A 27,921-nucleotide genomic window follows, 5' to 3' on the forward strand; every position below is an offset into this window, starting at 1 on the left:
CTTTTTATATGCTTCTTCCCAATCTTTTACATGACGATCTGCTTCAAAGATGTTATTCTTTGTCTGCAAAATGGGAGGCAGTTTCTTTCCACCTTCCATAATCTCAAAAGGTGCTTTGCCAGTAGATGAGTGCACTCTATTATTGTATGCATACTCAACCAATGGCAAGTAGTGTTCCCAAGAAGTATTATGATCTGAAACATAACATTTCAGTAAATCTAAAACAGTTGAATTTCCTTCTCCATACTGTCCAGTTTGTGAATGGAAAGAAGATGAAAATTTCAGCGTAGTCCCCATGTTTTCAAACAATGCTTTCCAAAACAAGCTAGTCATTCTTGAGTCTCTATCACTGACAATTGACCGTGGCATTCCATGGTACTTGAAGATATTATCCATAAATATATTTACCATGTGTTTTGACTTAACCTTTTTTCTTACAAGAATAAAATGTGCCTGTTTGCTGAATCTGCAAATGATAGTCCAAATTCCATCATTCCTTGAATAAGTTCTTGGAAGATCAAAAATGAAATCCATGGCAATACTTTCCCATGGCCTTGCTAGAATACGCAATGGTTGCAATAACCCTACTGCCTTCTGCCTATCAAATTTGACCTTTTGGTATACAAGGCAAGATCTGACATATGCATTAACATTAGATCTCAAGGCTGGCCAATAGAAGAAAGTCTCTACCACTTTGACTGTAGCATCAATACCACGATGTCCTGCATACGGTGGAGCATCACTTTCTAATAAAACTTTTGGCCTTAGCTATTTTGTAATGCATAGTCTTCCATGCATCATGATAAAGTCTTCCTTGAACACATAATGATCATGATGTTGGCCATTGATCAATTGTTCATAGATTTCCAAGAAATCTTTGTCATCAGCATACTGCTCTTTCAAATCATCCAATTCATGGTGATAAGAAATTGAAACAGTTGACACATGTGGTTTGCGAAATAAAGCATCTGCAACTACATTCTTCTTGCCTTCCACATGCACTATCTGAAAATGAAACATAGATAGGAAATTTGCCCAACGCATGTGTTTCTCTGACAATTTAGCCTGTGTGAGAAAGTATCTAAGTGTTTGATGATCCGTTTGCACTACAAAATCAGCACCAAGCAAATAGTGCTTCCAACTAGAGAGTGCATGGATCACAGCCAATAATTCTTTTTCATAAATTTGGTAAGTCCTTTCAATGAGTGACAGAAAGTACTCTACTCTCGTATGCCACAACTCGGCCATTCTGCATTAATACAGCACCAATGTTGTTTCCACATGCAGCATCACACTGCACTACAAATGGCTTGGACAAATCTGGCAAAATAAGTACTGGATCTGTAGTCATTTTCCCCTTCAAACATCTAAATGTTGGTTTCTCTTTGTCAGTCCATTGCCATTTGACATTCTTCTTTTCAAGTGTATGTAAAGGAGAAGCGATCTCTGCAAACTATCTTACAAATCTTCTGTAGTAAGAGCATAGGCCAAGAAACCTGCGGACATCATGAACAGTTTTCAAATCTGGCCAAGAGAGAATTGCTTCTATCTTTGCAGGATCCATCTTCACACCATCTTTAGAAACTATGTGCCCAAGGAAGTGAATCTCTTCCAAACAGAATTCACTCTTCTTACCATTAATGAGCACTCTATTACGCTTAAGCTCATTAAAGACTGCAACTAGATGTTTTCTATGCTCCTCTTGATTCTTTGAAAAGATAATCATATCATCAAAGAATATGCCAACGAAACCTCGATAAGGGCGGAAAATTCTATCCATCATCCTGTTAAACGTAGCAGGAGCATTGGTCAATCCAAACAGCATGACTAAAAATTCATAGAGACCAAATGTCGTTCTAAAAGCAGTCTTATGGATATTCTCTGGCTTGATTCTGATCTGATGATATCCACTTTTTAAATCTATCCTGCTAAACATTCTTGCTCCCTGTAATCGATCAAGAATGTCATCTATCCTCGGAATCGGAAACCTATTCTTGATCGTGTTCTTATTCAAGGCTCTGTAGTCAATACACATTCACCAAGAGCCGTCATTTTTTTGAACTAGCAACACAGGTGAACAAAACGGAGAACTACTGGGCTGAATTAGTCCTTTCTCTAAAAGCTCATTAACCTGTGTCATAATCTCTTTCTGTTGCACTGCACTGATCCTGTACGGTGGCCTATTGGGCGGACTAGTCCCTAGAATAAGATCTATGGTATGATCTTCAGGTCTCTCAGGGGGTAACTCTCCTGGTAACGAATCTGAGAAACAATCACTAAATTTATCCAAGAAAGCTCTTCTACTTTCATCTAATACAGACACATTACTGTCAACTTCATTAACTTGCTTTGCAAAAACCAAGTACGCAGAAATATGATTTTTCATTACACAAGTAATTGCAGAAGCAGAAACATTTGGGATAGACTCTCCTTTAAGCTTCACATCTAACACATGAGTCTTGCTCCTATGTACAAGAGTAATCATTCTATTGTAAGTATCCAAGATAGCATGCTTCCTGTGGCACCATGGGATACCCAACAGAATATCACAGCCCTCTAGAGGCATAATATGGAACTCCTCTATGTCCACATAGCTCTGAATATGCATACGAAGTTTGCTAAGAATGGGGGTGATAGGTTCAGTATGTCCGGGGCATGCCAAATCAGCTTGTCCAACTAGTCTAATTTCCTCGAGACGTATATCCAATTTAGCTGTCGATCCTGGTGAGATAAAGTTTGCACGAGCTCCAGTCACAACAGCAAAGTACCAACATTTCCCACTGTTTATGCCTCTAAACAGAGTGGAAATTTTGTACCAAAACAGGGGCAAACTTTCAAAAATGTGGCTGAGCAAAGAAATACTTTTTCAAGAGCTGAAAATGCTCGTAAACTGCCCCAAAACAGTTCTAACAGCAACTTCCTTCCTCACGACAAACTTCGGGAAATGCATGCAAAAGGATTATGCTTCAAGTGTGGGGAGAAGTGGTCACAAGATCATAAGCTGAAGTGTAAAGCTAAGAACTCAAAAATCAACATGGTGATCACTCAGGAAGTGAAAGTTGAAGAAGAAGAAGATCAAGAGGGAAATTTACTGCATGTTGATGCATACCCAATGGTTGAAGAGATTCATGAGGAGGAGCATGCCACCAACGAAGAATTCTATGATCCCATGGATGGATTTCCTTTTGATCCAGGTGGTAATCATGATTCTCATGTTTCCTTGTATACCATCTCACATGATGCATGGACCGATTGCAAAGGGGAAAATACACTTAGACTCAAAGGTTTCATTAATGGCAAGGTTGCACATATTCTAGTGGATACGGGCGGCACTCATAGCTTCGTCAACACCAAATCTTTGAATGGGCAGAAGTTGCTACCCATTGATATGGATTCTTCCTTGAGGATACAAGTTGCCAACGGTGAATATGAGTCTAGTAAAGAAGTGTGTCCATGTACCTCAATTGAGTTATCGCCCTCTTGCACAATAAAAGTGGATTTGATCACTTTGGATATGGAGCCTATTGACATTTTCATTGGTTGTAATTGGCTGAAAACACTTGGCAAATTTACCTTGGACTTGGAGCAAATGCTAGCGGAAGAGGAATTGGGGCTATTTTATGTCAATATCATGGAGTCATAGCTTATGAGAGCCAAAAGCTTAATGACAAGGAGCGTCAATTACATGTTTATGAGCAAGAGATGTCCTCCTATTCTTGCTCCTCATCATGTGGTTCAATCTCGGTTCTAGAAGGTGCTGACACCTGTGCACCAATACTCTCTCTTCGGTGTCTATGAGCAGAAGAAGAACTCTCTTCTTCATGGGGGAGTTTTCCTTTACCTTTATCCATGTCTATAATCTCTCTCGTCCTGTAATCTCTGTAAAACCTGTGTGTATGGCCTTTTCATCCAAAACTGTCCGAGCTTAAATTCTTACTGAAAAGAATTCAAATCTCAGGCATGGAACCATGGAGCCGGTCTATGACTCACATCAAGCGGTAGTTCCTTCAATTAACACCTGGACTTTACATACACACACATAAACAGAGACCTCTCTCCATCGCTCAACACCAGATTGCCCTCGAAGACCGGCGCCCCTCTCAATATTTCTTTATCACTTAAAAGATAGAAATTTACAAAAATGGTAATGTTCCAAAATACATAACCTGTGAACAGTTGGTTTTCATCTCTTCTTAGTAAATCCCAGCTGCATAGGAACATTACAGCATGTCCAGATCAACATCCCTTACTGTCCCACTAGCATGTGCAGAATTCACTGTTCTTACTGTCCAGCATGTGCAGAATTCACTCTTCTTACTGTCCAACACACTCTTCTTACTGTTCAGCATGTGCGGAGTTCACTGTTCTTATTGAGCATGAGCAAAGTTTGCTGTTCTTACGATTCAGCATGTGCAGAGTTCACTGTTCTTATTCAGCATGAACAGAGTTCACTGTTCTTACGATTCAGCATGAGCAGAGTTCACTGTTCTGATTCAGCATGAGCAGAGTTCACTGTCCTTACGATTCAGCATGTGCAGAGTTCACTGTTCTTATTCAGCCTGAATAGAGTTCACTGTTCTTACAATTCAGTATGTTCAGAAAAAAACACAGAATTGTACCTTAGATGGAATCGATCCATCATGCAAAGCATTTCTTCTGAGAATTGAGAGAGAGGTGATCAGAGGAGGGAGCAAGCTCTACCTCCGTGCTTAAGTCAGAGACGTAGAAGTACTCTCCATGGCTGGTTTTCTTGCAGCAATCTACCCTCAGCTCCTCAAAACTTCACTCCCCCATCTACCCCTTATGCCTATTACGTTTTGTTTTAATGCTCTCTCTCTCTCTCTTCTGGGAATTTGTGCCACATGGCATACATGTAACAATTTTCCCATTTAAACCTTCCGGTCTAAAATTCTCCATGATCAGTGCAAAATTTGACCTCGGCACAGACCAGAGAATTAATCCTCGTGTAAAAACGAAGACAATGACACAAACAGATTCTAGGGTCCAAAAATAGTAACTCCCTAAATTTTAGGGATGGTGACCCCTGCATTCCTCAGGTTGTTCTATGCAACTTTTATCATTACAACCATATCAAAAGTGTAATGTGGCTCGGTTACAGTGACTTTTATTCCGTGGGCATTCTCACATGTGCATCTTCTATCTTGGCTAGACTCATTGTCCTGCACCATCTCCAATGCCTAAGCACACAGTCCCAAACCACTGGCATTCTATTCTTCAGTGCCCATTCAATATGGAGCTGGTCATAAGGCTCAGACAAACCATTAGTCCAATTTGTCCCAATGGCTGCCTCTTCTGGCCATGCAAAGATCCCGGTTATTCCAAGAGAACTTTGGGGGTAAAAAACAAAAGCAACAAAAGAAAAGAAAAATAAAATATTTATATAAATAAATAAGAAAAGCAACTGTAAAAAGTATCACCGCCTGGTGACACCCTTCATCCACAGTTTGCGTTTCTGCGTTTTGTGTTTAGGGTTTGCAGCCCCAAAAAGAGGCGCCACCCTAGACTGATTGTGCCTATTTATAGGCCACTCTCTCTTATTCTTTACGGATAATTCATTCAATCCGTCACCTCTTCTCTCTAACCTCTCCATTGCCCTCACACCCCTTTAGGAGGACATTGCGTTTCGTGGTTCGTGGCTGTTTTCATCATCTTTCTTGTGCTATGGCACCCTTGTTCCCTTGTATCACATTCAATCCATGATTCAAAACTTCATCATTCCATTCATCAAAGTTTCTTCTCTCTTCTCTTCTCTTCTCTATGTTTGCCGAGTTCACTCCGTGTTCCTCCTCGCAAACCCTATTGTCTCGCTAGTACGTCATCTTTTGAAAATACCGGGACTAAACATAAAGTGCTGCAAATGTACCTTTTTATAAGATAAAACAGGTAACAAAGTATTTGCATAAACACATTCTATGCCTCCTCCAAATGCATATCGCTAAGCAACTACACACATCAATAAGAGCTTTGTCGAGCTACTCCTTTGGCCTATACTGCACAAGTATTATGGGCATATGGGCATATGCTGCACAATACGAGTGATGCACATAGGGACAATAGATTTGTGACTAGGACTTTTGTTGCTGATGTTAATAATTGTGCATTGCTGTGGTTGGAAAATGTTGGTAATCACTCGGATAGCATTTGACAAACAGACACATAACCTTTGTTCGTGCTTTGACAGCATGACCATAAGATTGGAAGCAATGAAACAAGTTAAACAGAATGCCACCTCAGAAGTCACTAAATGAGAAATTCAGGTACATTTCTTGTTGTGTACTTACCTTGTCCTTGTTCTGATTGTCATTTGGGCCAAAATCACAAAATCTTGAAAGTAGATGACAGATCTGTGAACCTGACCCTAAGGAACTTTGTAAAGAGAACCAAACATCCAACCACAAAGGCTTTGGTCCCACCAACATGGGAAGGAGTTGTTGTGTTGGATTACCCCCCCCCCTTTGGTGGCCATCCCCAAGGGGAGAAAAAAATGGGAGAGGCCAAAATGACCTATGAGACCCAACACATTCTACATCATATCTATGAAGGATATCTTTGAGTGATTCAAAATTATATGAGACCCAACGTTATACACCTCGTGTTCAAGATGTGTGAATCAAAGGAACCACAAAGACTGCTTATGGTATTGTCCCACAACCCAAGAGGTATGGAGGAGAGCCCTCAAGATAATCTTTTACAGGCCACTGCACATGCCACAGCAAAGAATATGGTCACAACTTGGGGGACTATAGCTTGGGCCATAGACAGAGGCCCAACATGTGGATACGAGGATGTTCAAGGGGGCTTCTCTTGCCTCATAAATATTGGGACCGGTTTCATTTAGACATAAGGTAAGTTACCTTGGCATATTCAAAGGTTGTAGGATCATCTAAACAAGAATGATGTTTCCATTGATTGTGAAACCAGCCTTCCTTCTTGGAGAGGGTGATCATGACCTGATTAATCAACAATTACAGCAAATAATTAATTACATAAAACTGAAATGCATAATCTCAATCTTGGACAATGGACAGCCGGTTAGCCCCAAAATGGGCCCCTTGCTATGTTGAGCTCCGAGGAGCGGGGATTGAGACACACAGTGCTTATACACAGCAACAGAGAGACAGAGAAAAGGAGAGCGTAGAGTAGCAATGAGAGTGAACACGATTTGTAGGTACAATGACGAGTGTACCTATTTAGTTTTATATATATATATATATATATATATATATATATATATATATATATATATATATATATATATATATATATATATATGCAAGTACAAGTGCTAAGGGTGTGTTCATACCCGAGCACATTTAAAAGGAACGAGGGCCTTTATTCCCAACAACCTCCCACCTAAAGGCAATGTGCCTTAAGAGGAGAAAAGAATTAGCTAAGTCTAGGTATGTACAAAGCTGAAATACATATATCTATCTAACTCCCATCATCTATCGGCAGTGAACAAACCGCTCTGCTAAAAAACCCTTTGTGAGAAGGTCTGCAGGATTATCATCTGTATGCACTTTGACAAGCTCAATGCTCTTCCTGTCAAGTACACCTCTAATGAAGTGGTACTTCACCTGTATGTGCTTCGTATTTGTATGAAAGACGGAATTCTGTGCAAGCATGATAGCACTCTGACTATCACAATGGAGAACAAGTAACTCTGTAATGCGAAGCTCTCCCACCAAACATGAAAGCCATAAAGCCTCCTTCCATGCCTCAGTGGCAGCCACATACTTTGCCTCTGTAGTAGACAATGCAACGCGCTTTTGTAGCCTGGAGATCCAAGAGACTGCTCCTCCTGTGAAGGTAAACACATACCCAGAAGTGGACTTTCTGCAATCCACATGACCAACATAGTCTGCATCCGTAAAGCCAACAACAAATGTCTTCTGCTTTCCAAAGCAGATGCACAACTCCTTTGTGCCTTTGAGGTATCTCATAATACCTTTCACTGCTTCTCAATGCTTTTTACCAGGGTTTGCCATGTATTTGCTAACCACACCCACTGCAAAGGCAATGTCAGGACGTGTAGCAACCATAGCATACATCAAATTGCCAACAGCTGAAGCGTAAGGTATCTTGGACATTTCAGCCTTCTCATCATCAAATGTATCATGTAGGGCTGTCCTCTGCACTAAGTTTTAAGATTTTGCAAAAGCCCAAAATTTCTCAGGTCCAAATGTGCACCAATGTCAGCCAATCTAACTCGGCTGAACAAAATTTCACCAATACAGTAAAAGCCCCAAATTTTATGTATCCAATGTTGAGAAATCTCACTCAGATGAGAAAAATTTCAATAATTTTGGTGAAATCCCCAATTGAAATGCACACAATGTCTGCAATTTCTGACACAGATGTCTCAATTTTGCATGAACAGTACTCAGTCTAGAGAAGCCCCAAATTTCTAGGCCAAGGTTGCACAAATCTGACCTTTTGTGCTTGCGCACGCGAACCCCGGTAGTGGAAGAGGAATTTCAAAAATTTTGAAGAGAAAAAAAAAGGTTGGATGATGGGTCTATTAACCCGTCAGGGCTGACACCCCCCGTTCGCGCCACGAGAATCCCGCCAGCTGCTGTGCTAGAGTCGCCGTGCAATCGCATGGTTGTCGCCTGGTCGCCTACAATGACTGATCGTCTGTAGCCCGTCAAACTTGCAAATCAGACTATCCGTCAAACATCCCACCTGGACTGCGACCTGTCGACAATTGCCTGACCGCCGCGTTGGTCCTATCTGACTGCCGTCACTTCTGGTCGCACACTAGCAGATGCCCGCTGGTCTTTCACTCGACTACTCTTTGCACCTGTCAAATGTCGATTGCTGCTCGTCGAGTCCACCTGAGACTCCTGCAACACCTGCCGTCTACTTCGTCTCGAGAAGCATGCACTTCGAGGCACAAAGATCGAGATACCCAATGCTTATACACAACAGCAGAGAGACAGAGAAAGAGAGTGTAGAGTAGCGATGAGAGTGAACACAATTTGTGGGTACAATGACGAGTGTATCTATTTAGGTTTTTAGATATATATATATATATATATATATATATATATATATATATATATATATATATATATATATATATATATATATATATATGCAAGTACAAGTGCTAAGGGTGTGTTCACACCTGAGCACATTTAAAAGACACGAGAGCCTTTATTCCCAACATGCTATATTTCTTTAACTTGTATTGCAATCTGGATGAAATACATTGAGATTCCTTGAATCTCATTCACTCTCCATTTGCCTCTTACTGTCAAGAATGACCAGCAGGCCTTCAAACCAATTGGCCCCTTGGTTTGCTTGGAGATTGGCCTTCAACCTTCTCCTTGGGTGAGGTGACAAATTCAACCCCAAACATCCGCTAGCTAAATGGCCACTTGAATTTTCTCAAATTGCCCCAATTTCAATGGCTGAAATTCAAGTCCCTAGGGCTTCATTTTTTAGCATGCTTCCTTAGGTGGCTATCAAACCCTAATTTTTATTGTAACACAGTAGAGATTAGTCAAAAATCTACACCTCCAATGGCTAATTTTGCTGGAAGTTATTGAGAAAGTATGGAAATTACATATGAAGGGGAGAGAGTGTGCAATGGAGTGCAAGATAGAGGTGCAAGCAACAGAGTTGAGAGTTAGAGAGAGTGAACGTAGAGATAGGTGTACCAGATTGTGATGGTACACAAAGAATGAAAGAATGTATTTATATGTTAGGGTACAATAAGGGTGTGTTCACACCCATATGACTATATACAGGAAGACGAAGGGACTTTACACCCAACAACCTTCCACTTAAAGGCCCGAAGTGGTACCTTTAAGCTAACCAACTCCCACTAAACGAATGCAATGCTCATGCTGGTAAGATACTTAGTGAGAACATCTGCAAGGTTATCTTGGGTTTTGACCTTAGTCGGTGTGACAAGACCATCATCCAAGACCTGTCGAATGAAGTGGTACCGAACATCTATGTGTTTGGTACGTGCATGGAACATGGCATTCTTAGACAGACATACTATACTCTGGCTATCACAACCAAGCACTGGAGTACGTAAAGAAAGACCAAAATCCTTGACCAAACGGCCAAGCCAAATAGCTTCCTTAGAAGCTTCTATGGCTGAAATATATTCAGCTTCTATAGTACTCAGTGCCACAATTTTCTGCAATCTTGAACACCAAGAGATAGCCCCACCACCCAAAGTAAAAACATACCCACTGGTAGATTTCCTAGTATCAAGATCTCCCGCCATGTCCGAATCACAAAATCCTTGCAACTTTAGTGTACCCTTTCCATAGCATATACACTTTTCTTGTGTACCTTTCAAGTATCTAAAGATACATTTCACTGCTTCCCAATGTGGCTTGCCAGGGTTAGACATGAATCTACTAACAACTCCCACTGCATGAGCAATGTCAGGGTGAGTTGCAACCATGGCATACATCAAAGATCCACAAGCTAATGCATAAGGTATACCCTTCATGGCACTAGCAACTGCATCATCCTTAGGGCAATCAGCTTTGCATGTGGCGGTAAATGCACACCAATAGGCTTAGCATCAGCCATATTAAACCTATCAAGTACTTTGCTGATGTACTTGTCCTGTGAGAGAAACAACAAACACCGCACTCTGTCTCTTTTAATGCGCATACCCAAAATGTGTTCAGCTATCCCCAAATCTTTCATGGAGAAGGCTGAATTCAGCTGCCTTTTAAGAGCATTCAAAGTACTCTTATGCTGTCCTACAATCAGCATGTCATTCACATATAAAACCAGCACAATAAGGCTTCCATCATCAGCCTTTTTAGTGTATACGCAACGATCTGCATGACTGCGTTTAAATCCATGGCTGAGCATAAAGGTATCAAATTTTTTGTACCATTGTCTAGGAGCTTGTTTCAGCCCATATAAGCTGCATTTCAGCTTATAAACCAAATGCTCTTTTCCTGGAATAGCAAATCCTTCTGGCTGCTTCATGTAAAGCTCTTCATCCAAGTCACCATGAAGAAAAGCAGTCTCCACATCCATCTGATCCAACTCTAAATCCAAGGATGCAATGAGAGCAAACAAAACACGGAGCATAGTCATCTTCACCACTGGTGAAAAGACCTCCCGGAAGTCTATGCCTTCCTTCTGCGTATAGCCCTCAGCAACCAGCCATGCCTTGTACTTGGGCTTCCCATCAATACATTTCACTTTGTAAACCCATTTATTAGGAATAGCTTTCCTATCCTTGGGCAAAGGTACAAGCTCCCATGTGTTATTTGCATATAGAGACTTCATCTCTTCTTGCATAGCAAGCTCCCACTTTCTCTTGTTTTCACATTACTGTGCCTCTTTAAATGTCAAAGGCTCACCCTCATCAGTCAACAAAATGCAATCCAAAGATGGCTGAAATCTCTGTGGCTGCCTTCTGACACATGTAAACCTTCTTACCCAATGATCTGTATTATCGAGCAGTGGGCCTACATCCTGAGGAATGTGCACACCATCACCAGGTGGCTGATTTTCAGCATTTTCTTGCTGCTGTAATCTGTTGTCAGTATGTTCTTCTTGCTGTCCTATTTCATCCTGTGCATCTACGTGCTGTCCATGATCTTCTGGTTGTAGCACAATAGGTTGTTGCTCATTTTCAGCATCAAAAGGGACAGAACTTTCAGCTAATGGCTGCTCAATGGCTGGCAGTTCATGCTGAAATTTGACCTTCTTTTTGTCAAGATCACCATGTGTAGCATTTTTCGGCAACTTTGCCTCATTAAATACTACATCTTGGCTACGTACTATCTTCCTGCCCTGAGGAAGCCAAACTCTTTAACCCATCTCTCCCTCATCTCCATATCCCATAAAGATGCCCTTGATGGATTTCATGTCTAGTTTAGTCCTCTGTTCTACAAGTACATGCACAAAGGCATCACAACCAAAGACACGGAAATGGTCATATGAAGCAGGTTTGCTAGACCAAACCTCTTCAAGAATACCGTTTTTCAATGCATTATTGAAAGAGCGATTGCATAAATGAACTACAATTTTAAGAGCCTCTCCCCAAAACTACTGCGGGAGATTAGTTGTGGACAGCATGCATCTAACTCTCTCACAAAGTGTGCGATTATATCTTTCAACCATGTCGTTTGATGCAGGATTATAAGGGGCTATCAACTCCCTCTTAATGCCATGCATCTCACAAAACTTATTAAATTCATTTGAGACATACTCAACTCTATTATCTGTTCTTATGACTTTCAACTTAAGCCCTTTCTGTGTGGTAACAAAAGCATGAAACCTTTTAAAAGCATTCAACACTTCCTTTTTGCTCTTAAGTGCATACACCCGTGACTTCTATTGAAATCATCAATGAAAGTAACAAAGTGCCGTGCACCCCCATACGAATTAACAAGTACAATGTACATATCAGAGTGTACTAAGTCAAGAGCACTAGACTTCTTAACGACACCAGAGTAATAAGGAGACTTCACATGTTTTCCATATAAGCAATCATTACAAAATTCAAAACCAGAGCCTTTTACATCAAATATACCTAAAGAGGAGAGAACTTGAAGGCCTTGCTGGCTCATATGACCAAGTCTTTTGTGCCAAAGCTCCATCTGTGAATGGACTTCAGCCACAACCAAGAACTTGCCAGGTAATGCTTTACAATGCAAGTAATATAAAGTCCCCCTTTTGCTACCTTTAACAATCAGCATAGAGCCCTTATGGACCTTCCAAGATCCACCACCAAAGGTAGTAAAATACCCTCTAGCATCAAGCTGCCCAACTAATAGTAGACTTTTCTTTATGCTAGGTACAAATCTGACATCCTGCAAATTCAGCTCTTGGTCATTTTCAAGGGTCAAGTGAATGGTGCCAACACCCTCTATCTCACATGCATAGTTATTACCCAAGTAAACCTTGCCTAGGCAACCTGCAGTGTATTCAGAAAATGACTCCAAAGAGGGGGTAACATGAAAAGAGGCACCGCTGTCCACCATCCATGATTGTGACAACCCATCATGAGCTGAAAGTAAAGCATCGATTACATCATTTTTGGTGATGTGCATATCACCTGCTCCTGCCATAACGCTTACATTAGTGCATGAGGCTGCAACAAGTACCTCTTTAGTGTCAGGAAGCTCTTCAATAACCACACTAGATGCAACATTCGCCTTTGCAACTTCTTTTGAGGAAGAGCTTGTAAAGAAAATACCCTAACACAGAAGCATAAATAGAAACCGTACGACAAAGCACAAACTAATAAAAGAACACAGTTATGGTTAGGGTTAGAGTAACTCAGAGACAATGAACACAATTAATAAATGAAATGATATGACTACTAATAATACGATGCTCATGCAGCAAACACACTATGCAATGAATAAATATTGAACCTCGAACTCCTGTATCTAAAGAATCAGAGCTGGAGAGTGTGTCATACTCCGAACGGATCCTGAATCACAGCAAGGCAACCTCCGGATGTCGAACACCAGCAAACGCAACAGTGAAAAGCTGGGTCTGATGCAGACAACGGTGAGGAGAGAGAGAAACTAAAAACGATGGCAGCAGGTGAGAGAAAAACTAAAAACGCAAGCAGGACAGCCTACAAGAGAGAGAAAGACTAAAAATGTAGCTGTGAGGAGAGAGAAAACTGCAGACGACAGCTGATAGGTGAGAGAAAGACTGCAGCGACTGCAGTAGGAGAGAGAAAACTGTCAGAGCGACAGCTCGAGCCTGCAAGCGCAACAGTTTGCTGGCGTAGCAAGCTGTACGAAAGCAATGCAGATGATCAACAGTCAGTCGCCAAGCAGAAATAGCAGCAATCAGCGTGTGGAGGGCTGGAAACAGACGCCAGACCATAGGAAACAGTGATGGACAGCAAGGGCTGAGATGTCCTCCGCGAATGGGGTGTGGACAGCACGCTGACAACACTGAAACCTGCATAAACGAGATTCAAGGAAGAGTGGAGGGTTGGCTGCCAATTTATAGAAAATTAGTGTTTTAGATCTTCTCCCACTTAACTCTCTCGATCCGCTCCCCGTTTTAGGGTTTTGGCTAAAATAAGTCTAAAATAAGCATGTTTTAGGGCTCTTTAAGTAGCTAAGAGCAATTCTTAGCACAACATCCCCTCTCAGGCCCAAAATAGTGCGAGAAAAGTAGGCCAACCTAAATTTTGATTTACCCCAAGGCGTCTCATCCCAAAGCAGCCAGGGCATCGGACAAAGGATGCACGTCGGCTACCCAGTGGCCTACCAAGACTATAAAGGCAATGGTTATCTTACCAAGGGAGCCCAAGTGATCACCCCAGAGAGGCCAGGGCATCGGACCAAGGGTGCTCGGCGGCTGCCCAAGGACCTACCAAGTCCTACAAAGGCAGATGGAATCAATGGACTTTTTTTTTTTTATGTTTTGAAAATACATAAGTAATATAGGGGCAGCGGCCGATTAAGTGACAGATAGGAAAAGATAAAGAGAGTTTTAAACCCAAGTCAAGCACAAAACTAGCAATCCAATCCCTCGCACTGACTAGGATAAGTACCAAAGGATGAGAAAAAGTGTATGTATGTGCCAATCATGTGGTGAATATGTGGAAAGGCAAAAAAGAGGATGGTGAACTTAGCAAGACAAGCAAAACAAGGAAGCAAGGGTAGGGAAACTGCCGCTAGGAGAACTACCATGTGTTATGCTATGAATATGGTGGATCCTAGAGTCGACCACTCCAAAAGACCGAAAAGGGATAAATCCGCACATATGCATATTTACATGAACAGAATGCCAATGCATGGGGGAATGCAAAGGAGATGCAAGATGTCATGCTCATGCAATGTGCTATGCAACGGTGTCACTAGGACAGTGCCCTCGCAGGGGAATTGTTCACTTGTCCAAGTGCCCTTTTACAATCAGGTCATCCTGACAATATGGATGAAGTTACAAATGCCCATAATACAATATAAAAGAATAAGTCAATGTAATGTCTAAAAATTGTAAGCATCATCACTGTCACAATCAAGAGTAGAAGCCGCCTCCTCTCAAACTGGAAGGGAAAGCAAGAGGGAAGCACCCTCTCCCCGTCAAGCTGAAGAAGTAGGAGAGGGTGTATCCAAGCCGATCCAGGGTAGCATGTACTAAAGAACCGGCCAGTTGACCGCTTTGGTCAAGATATCTGCAAAATTATCTGATGAAGGCACAAACTCAAGGCGAATAGTACCTAGCTCAACCTGCTCTTTGGAAAAAGCGAAAGTAGACTCCCACATGCCATGTCCGTGGTGTGATGATCAAATTGCCCGCAAGGGCAGTGGCACTCTGGTTGCCATAGTAGACAATTGTGGAAGAGTCACATGGAAAATGAAGCGCCGCCAATAAACTCCTCAGATAGATGGCCTCGGTGGTGCCATCGAAGAGAGCCCGGTACTCAGCCTCGGCCGTGGAAGCCGCCACCGTCTCTTGCTTACAGCTGGACCAAGAAATGGGAGCCATGCCCAAGGTAAAGAGGTAGCCGCCATGGGAACGCCGGGTGTCACGATCTCCTGCCCAATCAGAATCAGTATACCCCTGCAAACATAAACCAGAACCATATGTCAAGCCATAAGAAAAAGTACACCGCAAATAACGCAACACACGAAGACATGCAATGCAATGTGACATCCTAGGTGTTGTGAAATACTGACTGAGTATGCTAACTGAGTAAGCTAAATCTAGCCTAGTGTGAATTAACCAAAGAATTTTTCCTATAACAGAATGATAGGTATGTGCATCGAAGGGTTGTCCTAGGATATCCTTCGACAAGTGGACAGTAGGATCAAGAGGCGTGGCCACTAGCCGTGTCTCGTCCGAAGTGGTAAGCTTACCTATCTTGTCATCAGGCATGTGTGTATACGCAGGACACCCGAAGACTCTGAAGTGGGAAATAACAGGTCGATAGCCAAAGAGGGGTCTTCTGAGGAAGAGCCGCAGTTGGGCACCGGTTGAGGATGTACACCAAAGTATTAACAGCCTCAACCCAAAGGCGCTCCACAAGCTCTACTGCGAACAATATAGAGCGTGCCATTTCCATGACTGTGCGGTTCCTACGCTCTCTGACTCCATTCTGAGAGGGGAAGTTGGTAGAGGTGAGCTGGCGAGAAATGCCATGCTTCTGTAGAAACTCAGAAAACTCGTGGAAGATAAACTTACCACCGCTATCACTCCTCATGCACCGACACGACGACCAATCTGGTTATGAACCAGCAGCACCCAAGTAGAAAAATATGTAAAAGCATTTGGCTTATGCTTGAGGAAGTACACCCACATGTATCGAGAATGATCATCCACTATCAAAAAGAAGTACAGCACGCTGTTCAAAGCGGCAGTGGATGTTGGCCTGCAAGATCAACGTGAATCAATCGAAGAGGCTCCTCAACTCTATGTGTAGACTGCTGAGGAAATGAGGTACGGTGCTGCTTCCCGAGCTGACAGGCTTTACAAACATCTCGAGCTAGCTTCAAGCGTGGAAGGCCCTCGACCAGCTCACGGCGTGACAACTCATAAAGTGAGTCATAACCAAGATGCCCTAAGCAAAAATGCCAAAGATGCTCATTGTGCGTAGACTCCCGAGATGTGGCTAAGGCCTAAAAGCTATGGAAGATGGAGCCCTCGATAGTCAGCTCAGGGAGAAAGTGAGTCATGTGGTATAGACCATTAGGCTGTGCCTCACCGCGAGCAATCACTAAACCAGTATGAGAGTCAAGGACCTCGACTGTGGTCGCTATAAAGAAAATTGCTCGCCCCAACCAGCAAAGCTGTTGAACAGATAACAAGTTCATCCCAAGCTGAGAGACATGATATACATTGTCTAGCGAAACCAAATCCAGACCCTTGTCAGTGGCAAAACTGACGCAACCTTGAGCCTGAATCTTGACCGAGGAGTTGTTTTCTACACGGACCCGCTCGGCTGCAAGGGCTCGGGTACGGAAAATGTCCTCTATAGGAGTTATGTGATGTGTAGCTCCACTGTTCACAATCCAAACTGGAGCTGAAGTGCTCGACTGTGACGAGTGGGCCTTTGCAGTAACCTCGTCAGGAGGCCACTCACAAATGTGAATGAGACTCGCATCGGATGTCTCTACGGAGACGATGTGGGACTCTGCAGACCAGTCAAACAAGCCCTCTGGAGTTGAGAACGTTGTCAACTGAGATGGCTGTGCAGTGGCAGTGTGAGTCCAATCTTAACTGCCCATTGCCATCACCTTGCCTCCCCCCCCTGCTAAGGGTTGCCCGACTGAGAGGCGGGGGTCTGAGACTTAGGTTTTGGTGTTGTGCCTCGTGCCTTTGATCGACACTCGTCGTCAAAATGGCCAGCCTTTTGACAATATTGACAATACCTATTCTTTTTAGGTACATTCTGCCACCCTGGTTTAAGTTGTGACTCGGAGTTTCCTTGAGAATTCCCAGATTGATTTAGCTTTTGAGTTTGATTTTGATTTTGAGTGGAGGTTTGGTTTGGTTTGCCCTTTCCTTGTTGCCCTTTCTGAGAATGAGCAAGAAGAGCTCTCTCTGAAGAGCAATTCATATAAAACTGATCAAACAACCGTGCGTGACACAACAGCTGACACTCAAATTCATAGAATGGAGGCATGGTAGGCTTTGAAACTATTCCTTCCACAAAATTGAAGTATTTCTTGGGGAGTTTATTTAGGAACAATGTGACCTAATCATCAGAGGACTTGGGAGTCCCCGTAGTGGAGAATTCAGCGAGGAGACGCTGATACTCAGCCAACTTGACTTTCAAGTCATCCCGGTCAGTGATTTTGAAAAGCTGAAGCTCATGGTCAAGATTAATACGACGGGTCCTATCCCAAGCCGCATAGCGGTCAGTCAAGTGTGCCCATCGCTCTGACGCTAGGTCAAAATGCTGAAGCTGAGAATGAAACTCAGGCATTAAGCCCTACATCAGCTCGACAATAGCGGAGGCATTTCTAGCCTTCCATGAGTGGACGACCTCGTATGGAACAAAAGCGGGATCGGGTTGGGGTTCCAACCCTTGCACAAGATCCCATAGGTTCTGTGAGTCAAAGACATGTCTCATCAAATTCAACCAAGTAGTAAAGTTTAACCCATTAAAACGAGTCTTGTCATTAAATGCACTCTTGATAGAAGATCAGCTAGAACCATGAGGTGTCCGATAGGTGGTGTAAAATGATGGTGGAAAAGATGATGGAGGTGGGTGTATGTGATAAGAGAAAGAGGGAGGGGAAAGAGGTGGGTAAGCAGGAGACTGTGAGTGTCCAATGAGTGCCGATTGATACAGAGGCACTGGAACATGAATGTTTCCATAAGGTACCGGTGTAGGTGAAGACACTGGGATACAGTAGCCTTGTCCAAAGTGAGGCTAGGACACAGCAGTATGACCAGAAGGTCCACTTGGCAATGCCATGCAAGCAAACTGTGGAGGCAATTGATCCACACTTGAAAGAGACTGAGTGGGATACCCAGGCTACAATGATCCCGAAAGTGTGTATGAGATAGGTGGAACACCACCCGGCAGTGGGAAGGATGAGGTCCTAAAGGATGTGCCTATGTTTCCATGACCCCTCTGTGTGATGTGCGGTGTGACATGAGGTGTCTGAAATGGAAATGTAAATGGTGTAAATGGAAGTGGTGAAGCAGCGGAAGAATCTGGTGGGATGGGTGGGTTTTGAAACTGAGATATATAAGATACATATTCTTTTTGTTCATTTTTATCATTTAAAGACAAAATGAAACTATGAAGATGATGATGCACCATGTAATGAAGTGAAAGGTACACCAAATTCATTCTCATTATATGAAGTAGACGGAAAAGAAGAAAGGGCAGAAGAAGAGCTACCTGACTTTTTCTTATAATCCCATCGACGTATGTTAACATACAAGAATTGGTCCTCAAAAGACCTTTTCCATAGTCAACAGAATGGACTCTTTCTTCCACATGATCTCTACCAGTATATTGCAAAACAGAAGAGGTAAAAGAAGAAGGCACAAAAGACGAATTAAAAGTACCTTGCACCGGAGAGGATGGAAGAGTCTGAAAAAATGGAAAATACTCCGGATCTTGCTCTCCAAGAGGGGGGCCATCCCTGATGGAGGTCTCGATGGCCCCGCAACATCATCAAACTTACGCACAACATCTGAAGAGTGAAAATCATACATACCTTCATTCATAAGCTTTTCTTAAAGAGCAATCCTTCGGTCGAGCTCAATTTTCTTTCGTCGATAGGCTATGATTAGTTTATTTTCTTCAAAGGTCAGCTTGCCTATCTTTTCTTCCATGTACTCAGATGTGTCTTCCACCATGTCGGAACTTTGTGGAGCAAGCTAATCAGCCCACTCTCGCTCGGTTTTTGGCATAGGCTGTTCTGTAGACTGAATCGGTGTTGATGTGTTCAAAGTCATTTGAATCTACTGTTGTTCTTGCTTCTTGCGAAGAGCTCTCAGATCAAAGGCCTAGGTTTCTCAGAGAGTACCAGGCTGTGATACCATGTTAAGAAAATACCCTAACACAGAAACATAAACAGAAACCGTACGACAAAGCATAGACTAATAAAAGAACACAGTTAGGGTTAGGGTTAGGGTTAGGGTAACTCAGAGACAATGAACATAGTTAATAAATGAAATGATATGACTACTAATAATACAATGATCATACAGCAAACACACTATGCAGTGAATGAATACTGAACCTAGAACTCCTGTATCTCAAGGATCAGGGCAGGGGTAATGAGCTGAAGAGAGTGTCGTACTCTGAAAGGATCCCAAATCATAGCAAGGCAGCCTCCGGATATCGAACACCAGCAAACGCAGCAGTGAGAAGCTCGATATGATGCAAACAACAGTGAGGAGAGAAAAACTAAAAATGCAGGCAGCAAGTGAGAGAAAGACTAAAAATACAGGCACAAAAGCCTACAGGAGAGAGAAAGACTAAAAACGTGGCTGTGAGGAGACCATAGCTTACATGTGAGAAAGACTGCAGCGGCTGCAGCAGGAAAGAAAACTGTCAGGGCGGCAACTGAAGCCTGTAAACGCAACAATTTGCTGACGTGGCAGGCTGTACGACAACACTGCAGCAATTAGCCGCCAGGTAGAAACAGTAGCAATCAGCGTGTGGAGGGCTGAAAACAGGCGCCAGACTGTAGGGAACAATGATGGACAGCAATGGCTAAGATGTCCTCCGCGAACAGGGTGTGCGCAGCACGCTGATAACACCTGAAACCTGCAAAAACGAGATTCAAGGAAGAGTGGAGGACGGGCTGCCAATTTATTGTAAATTAGGGTTCTAGATCCTCTCCCACTTAACTCTCTCGACCCGCTCCCCGTTTTAGGGTTTTGGCTAAAATAAGACTAAAATAAGCATGTTTTGGGGCTGTTTAAGTGGCTAAGAGCAATTCTTAGCACAACAGAGCTGTCATCATCTTTCTTATCATCCTTCTTTTTCTTATCCTGTTGTTTCTTTCTTTCTTGCTCTTTCTTAAAGTACCGGCAATCAGGCTTTTTATGCCCTTTACACCCACACTGATAGTATGTGACATCCTCTTGTTTGCCCTTGCTTTTGCTTCTGCTTTTGCCTTTACTGGTTGCATTATCCCTCTTTTCAGACCTGCCTCTTACATGGTAAGCTGAGCCACTGCTTTCACCACTAGACTTTCTTTTGATTTCTTCACTAAGGATTGAACCTCTAGCACCATCAAAAGTCAAAGCAGGGTTGTTGCTAAGTGACACAACCAAAGATTCCTAGCTGTCATGCAAAGTCATCAATAAGAAAATAGCTTTCAATTTATCATCGAAAGCGCAAACCAAAATCTTGCAACTGACTCAAAACCCCTATGAAAGCACTCAAATGCTCAGATGCTGGCTTAGACTCATCCAACTCCATGTTCACAAGTTTATGCACAAGATGCACTTGATTCACAAGAGTTGTATTTTCATATGTGTCCTTAAGCTTTTTCCATATAGCATAACCTGTATCAAGACGCTTGATGTCTATAAGTACATCATCAGACACTGCCATCTCAATGTATGCAATGGCCTTCTTGTTAAGTCTAGCCCAATCCATATCTATCATAGCTGCAGGCTTAGTCTCTAAGAGAGCATCTTCACAATCCTTGAGAAACAAAATGCCTTGCATCCTATCCTTCCACAAGTCAAAGCCAGTGCCATCAAACCTCTTGATTTCAAAGAGGGTTTTAGTGTCACTGCTGCTAGAAACATTTGCAGCCATTTTTCAGCAATACACCAAAAATTCAATGCTGCAATTTATGATAACAAAAATGAGCTGAATATTCAAGTGATTTCAGCCCAAATTTTCAGCAAATAATAGCAAGATTCAGTCCAAGTATATGTACAGCAGTAGAACGAATGACTTTCAGTAGTATGACTGCAATTTCAGCATATATTAAATGCATACATCACTACCAGGTAACTCCCACTTCAGCAATATCACCAAAAATACATCTGCAACAATCCCACATCTGCGAATGATCACTAAGACTACTGCAACAAGAATAATCAACAATACATCAACTCAATGGGAGCTGCCCAACATGTGTACTGCATACATATGTGCTCGTATCAACTTCTAATACACAAAACACCAAGAAATCTCTGCAATTTCTCCAAAATCGCACAAGCGGGAGATAAAAAATGCTCAAATCACTCTGCTTACGGAAACAAGATTGCTTCAGCAATATTCCCAAAGTGCATTTCACGCATCAACTTTGCCAAAATCCACAGATTTCAGCAAAAGCCCCAAATTTTCACTATCAAATCTGCCCCAATTGCATTAATACATGTTCCCGAGGGCATAAAACAGGCAAATTTAGCAAAATTTCACAAAATTTTGCAAAAGCCCCAAAATTTCCGGGTCCAAGTGTGCACAAATGTCAGCCAATCTGACTCAACCGAACAAAATTTCACCAATACAGCAAAAGCCTCAAATTTTATGGGCCCAATGTTGAGAAATTTTACTCAAATGAGTAAAATTTCACTAGATTTGGCGAAATCCCCGATTTAAACGCGCACAATGTCTGCAATTTCTGACGCAAATGCCTCAATTATACATAAATAGCACTAAATCTGGAAAAGCCCCAAAATTTTGGGCATAAATCTGCACAATTGCTGAAAATGTGACAAAACACCAGCCATTGACCAACCACCTGTCCGCATGCCTGTCGCCTGACGAATCTGCCTGCGCCTGTCCTCGTGAGCTGTCGCCTGCTATTCGTGGCTGCGCCTGCTATCGCTAACCTGCTAGAAGTGGCAAAAACTGCTATGCTAACCAGAATCAGCTGTCGCCTACAAAAACGAGCTTGCACATGCTGTCACTTGGCTGGGATCTGTCCACTGTCTGTCCTGGCAACATGTGTGTCAAAACAGTGACAACCTGACCTGTATTTACCTGCAAAGGCTATGCGTGACCTCTTTGGTGAGCAAAAACGAGCTTGAAGCACTATCGCCTGTCTCGCACGTGCTCTCGCTTGACCAGCAAAGATGATGACTTGCTGATTTCTCGCGAGCGAAGCGCTGGCAATGTCTCACACGGGCTCTGGGAAGCGCGCACACCTTAGCCGCAGCTCTGATACCAATTTGAAGGGGGGAGAGTGCGCAATGGAGTGCAAGATAGAGGCGTGAGCGACAGAGTTGAGAGTTAGAGAGAGTGAACGCAGAGATAGGTGTACCAGATTGTGATGGTACACAAAGAATGAAAGAATGTATTTATATGTCAGGGTACAATAGGGGTGTGTTCACACCCGTATGACTATATACACGCAGATGAAGGGACTTTGCACCCAACAAGCTAGAGGATGACAGAGAATGTGGAATAGAGAGAGAATACTGAGTTTCTTTGCAAGGAAGGTGAGAAATCTGTTGCTGCCCTGTTTTAACAGCATTAAATGTTGTAGCATATCGTCTACTACCTTGTTCTACTGTCACTAGCCCTTGTAGACTGTCACCTACTGCTGGACAGCCTTTCAAGACAAGATTCACCTACTATTGGAACCCTCCTGGCTGGTTGCCAACGCCCCCTCACTGCTAGTGCCTGCAACAAACAACTTCTCTCCTAATTCTCTACCTTCAAAGTGGACTCTCTTGCTATCTCCCTGCCCCCAGCCTCCAAATACATTTTCCCACTTGAATGGGCAAGTTTTGCCAAGTGGTAGCCTTCCAAATACAATTTCAGAATTATCCAGCTTTATTAAATTAATTTTCAAAATATTAATTCCGAAAATTAATTTAATAATGATTTACGGCTCACAAAAATAACTTGACTAGCCAATAATTAAATTGGCTAGACCAATTTATCACCCAAGTCACAAGTGAACTTGAGCACTCATTAGCCCCAAAACTAGCATCAATCAATTAAATAATGCCAATTCTCTAGTATCACCACCACTAACACTCGGAGCTAATTAAATGGTCTAGGCCAAATTCTAACACCAGGTACCACCTGGTACTTGTCCAATATAACTTAATACAATTTTTTCCTTTGGTACTAACTAACATCTCGAGGTCCTAGGTCCTCCATTGTGAAACAATTCACCTATGTGCAAGTCAATTTTTGTCCTCGTGACAAGATGATACACTAGATGGATTCATTGCATAATAATAGCTCATCTACAATGCAGCATTTGAGCAAGATCCCCATTCCAAATTACTCACAAGCACAATGGACCAAGGGACCTTGTCACAGATGGGAGCTGATTGCTAGTATCAATGTCTACTATATATGGACCACGAGATGCAGCCACGCGCTATAGACCTTCACAATATATCCACAACAAAGACTCTTTTGAGGATGTGGACAAAGATCATCCACACCCTTCATAGAAGGAGGAATGCCTTCTTGCAAACCTAGGACTCTGGCGCCTTTTCTCATACTACCACTCAGATCACCAAATTGGTTGTTCACGCAACCATTGTATTTGTGATATAGTTAGCTACTCTTTACAAGGTTCTATTACACCTACAAGACGGTAAAGCCATGTCAACAATCTGCTATCGCCTAGAAAAAGCTTTGCCAACCTACTCATATTTTTTGTGCCCTTTGCTACCTATTTACGTAGAGAGCAACCAAAGTGGTCAAAGAGGGATGATTGAGAGAGAGTGACCAGCGTGGTTAGAGAGGGATGATGTAAGAGGGTGATAGTCAGGTATGTTAATCCTTGTTATACATTCATACGCTGTGATGGATCGTGATGGAGACTTTCTACATCTATCGACATAGTCCAGCAACTCCAATCTTAGAGCTGGTTTGCTTTCTCCTTTATTAGGAGTTGGAGCCTAGAGTGTAGTCTTAGAGTATTTCCAATGGTGCATTCAGGTACTTCAAGCATCATTTTGTCTTGTTGTACATACTATGGCGGTACAAGTTTCTAGCGGATCGTTGCTGTGATATGGGAGATGGTGATGGTTCCTCGGGCTGCTTGTTCCCCATCATTGTATATTTTATTGAACTAACCACCCATGTTTTCAAAAAGGGTGTTGGTGGCGTACATGTCATGGGTGTTAGGTTATTTATTAGGCTTTGTATTTGGTGCTTTATCCCATTTAGAACTAGCTCATTTGTATTGGGTCTTGCCCTAGAGTCTATAAATACTACATTCCTTCATTCTTGTTATATCAGACCATATCTACTTGGACTCCAGAGAGAGGAAATTTGGAGGTACTACTAGTCACCACACGCCCTTCAATTGTGCGGCTTATACGGTACATCTCTCATATAGTGTTATGGATTCCTTTGCCCGTCCATTTATTGTTTGAGTTCTTGTGTTCTCTCTTCCACTATATTCATTCTTCACAATAATCAACAATGGTGATTGTTGGGTTCAACTCACACCTACGCTCACAGAGGAGTGTGGTTGATCTTCAATAGAACACTGGGGCACTTTTTACTCTCCATACAAGAGGTTTTTTCCCCCACATTTATTTCTTCCACTTTATGTGCCTATGTTACATAGTTTTAGGCACTTCTCATGTTTCACACTCTTCAAGTGTGAACGCCCTCTTACAACCCTAAGGTTTAAGGGTTGTACTTTGTACTTGCATTACACACTCAAGATTATTGCATTGGGTGTCGTGCTCACACACTCTACAATGTCTACTGTACTCTCACCTGAGCTTTGATCTCTTCTTTCTCTCACATTTGGTATCAGAGCTCAGCTTCAGCTCAGCTGACCTCTCAGCCATCGTCAGCAGCTCCTCAGTCGACTTCAGCAACTCCACCACCACAAGCAGAGCCACCAGCACAGCTAGCAGCTGTCACGCCCCCCTTGCAGCGCCTTGCTGCTCAACCCACCGCCCATTGACTGCCCCGCCAGTACCCAGCCCCCGTCCGCCTCAGCTCTCTGCACCACCTGCACCTCGCCAACAGGTCCGCAAGCAATGCCTGCCTGCTATTCGACTGCGCTAGCCTCCACTTGCAGCTTCAGCCGCCGCTAGCTCCCAGCACTCAAGGCAATGCTCACAACTGCCTACTTCTATCCGCCCTTGCTCTAGGCATCATCCGCCTGCTGCCAACGTGTCTGAGCAAACTCTGCCCGCCTGACCTGCCCATTCCACCCGCTTGTGCCGCCAATTGAGCCGCTCGCTCAGTCAACTCTGCTGCCAAGGCTCGTCAGATTCTACTGCAAAAGTAAAAATAATTTTTTATTATTTTTTATTCAAATTTATTTCTCTCCAAGGGGCTTGTTACCTGAGCAAGCATTCACAGTTTCAAAACATGTCTGGGACACCAATACCACAAAGATTTTGTGCATTTTGGGCCAGACATTTGGGGATTTTGCAATCAGCTCACTGATTGACACATGTACGTCTGTGACAATCTAAAATAGACTGATTTCGTGCATTCTAGGACAAGAAATTTTGGGACTTTTGCACTTTAAGTGCTGCTAAGCACTTATTGCACCTTGGATAGCGTGCAAATAAGATAGTTTTGACAGAGTGTGATTACATTTGCTAATTACACCAAATTACTTGCTGTAATTTCTAGAAATTCTGAGATTTCCAAGTTGCTCTAGCTTGAGATATTGCTCTTTTGCTCTCTGATCAGCAACATTTATCATGGCAAATCAAGGAGGTGATGTATTTACATATGTATCCAAGGAGGATAGGTTGGATGGCAACAACTATAAGATAGGTTGGATAGCAACAACTATTCTCTCTGGTCCTTCGTGATGAAAAATGTGCTGATTGCAAAGAATCTTTGGGATTATGTCAGTGGTGAAGAAGTTAGGCCCAGAGTTGTGGCTCCTGCTACTACTCTTCTAATAGGACGTGGACAACGGGCAACTCAAGCCTCTTCAGCCTACTCCAGCTCAGTCACTTCCCCAAAGATCAGCAACACAAAAGGCCTAGGATACACTGGATGTACAAGCTTTGTCGATGATTACATTGGCAGTTCAACGGTCTATCAACCCTCACATTTGGTCTGCAGCTTCTTCACAAGAGGCATGGCTGACCTTAGAGCAGATGTTTGCCAGAAAGAATGAGACGCGTATCTCTTTCTTGAAGAAAGAGCTTGAGACAATGAAGATGGATGAGGGTGATTCTATGCAGGATCATCTGAATAAAATTCAGGACTTGCGTGAGCAACTTATGAATGTAGATGAGTATTACTCAGATGCGTAGTTGATATCTACTAACTTGAATTCATTGCCGCCCTCGTACTTGGCCTTTTCATACGGCCTTGAACCTCACCATGAGGATTTCCCCACAGCCACTCACTTTCCTTCAGTATTTGCTCTTAGAGGAATAGTAGACACGAAAGAAAAGTGGTGTGGATGTTATAGCCTCTGAGCAGACTTCTATGACAAGGCAGAAGGGCAAGGGTAGCCAAGCAAAGAATGCTCCACAAAGCTCTGAGACTTCAGGCACTTCACAGGGCAACAAGAAACAAGGGGCACGCAAGCCAAGAAGGTCAAGTGCCACTATTGTAAGAAGCCAAGACACTACATCACTAAATGTAGAAAGCGCATAGCCAAGGAAGGAGTTAGGGATGTCTGTTTTTTATGCACCTTCTATTGCTACTGAGTGGTGCAGCAATGGAAGCATAAACATAAGCTGTAATAAACTGTTGAAACACAAAACAAAAGAGAAAGGAAAAGAAAGAACACAATACAAACGAGAACTCGGATGTATGCTCGAGAAATAGAATCCATATATCAGACACAAGACTCTCGCATACAACAGTGAGTCACTGGCTGCATGGGCACCGGCACTGGCTCCTCTCTCCACAGGACCTCTAGGTGGTGAACTAACCAACGGAGGAGGAGAAGACCAGAATAAATAGACACAAACAATGCCATGAAATATGTCAAGTCGGCCAACATTTAATGCTGGCTGGCCAGCAATAAATGCCAAATATGACCATAAAATGACACAATTAAAAAATGCCTAAATAACCTAAATAATGTGCCCAAGCCCCTACAGCTCAGACTCACACATGAGCTGACATATCTACTAACACCCTCTCTCAGATCATGGGTGATCTGATACAATACAATGGTACAATGAGAATGAATCATAAACCATACAACATAGAACCACCAAGTAGAACCATGGATACCTAAGCAATGGGTGATCAAGCCACCACCAAGGTGCCTCGGAGAGAACCTGATGTCGATGTCAATCGTACCAGCTCCTGAAGATAGAGAAGATCATAGCAACTCTCAATGTCTGTCAACGATGCCTCTAATGTGGCACACGTGACCATCCTGTCACCAATGTCGCAGCGCATAAATGACATGGTATCAGATTTCAAGATTTGTGCTCCTGTTGTGTTTTCTTGCTGATTTCAGGACTGTTTTCACCCTTGCTGATCAGGTGACTGCTGCTCCATACAGGAGACCTGTTTTACCTGTGTTTTCTGCAGCTTTGCCATCGCCTACTGCCTATAGCCCTTTGCTACCTGCG

General features: G+C 42.8%; 1 protein-coding gene and 1 pseudogene across 4 annotated transcripts in view; both read right to left on the reverse strand.

Annotated features, from left to right (window-relative positions):
* The window catches only part of LOC148025772 (vacuolar protein sorting-associated protein, putative (DUF1162)), a 238,064-nt gene that overhangs the window by 198,313 nt on the left and 11,830 nt on the right, over window positions 1-27,921 (reverse strand). The gene's annotated exons all lie outside the window — the stretch shown is intronic.
* LOC148025773 (uncharacterized) lies at window positions 1,199-27,889 on the reverse strand (annotated as a pseudogene).

Source organism: Lygodium microphyllum, chromosome 14 (assembly GCF_053477565.2).
Source record: "Lygodium microphyllum isolate KBCC chromosome 14, Lygodium_microphyllum_v1.1.10, whole genome shotgun sequence".
NCBI lineage: Eukaryota > Viridiplantae > Streptophyta > Polypodiopsida > Schizaeales > Lygodiaceae > Lygodium > Lygodium microphyllum.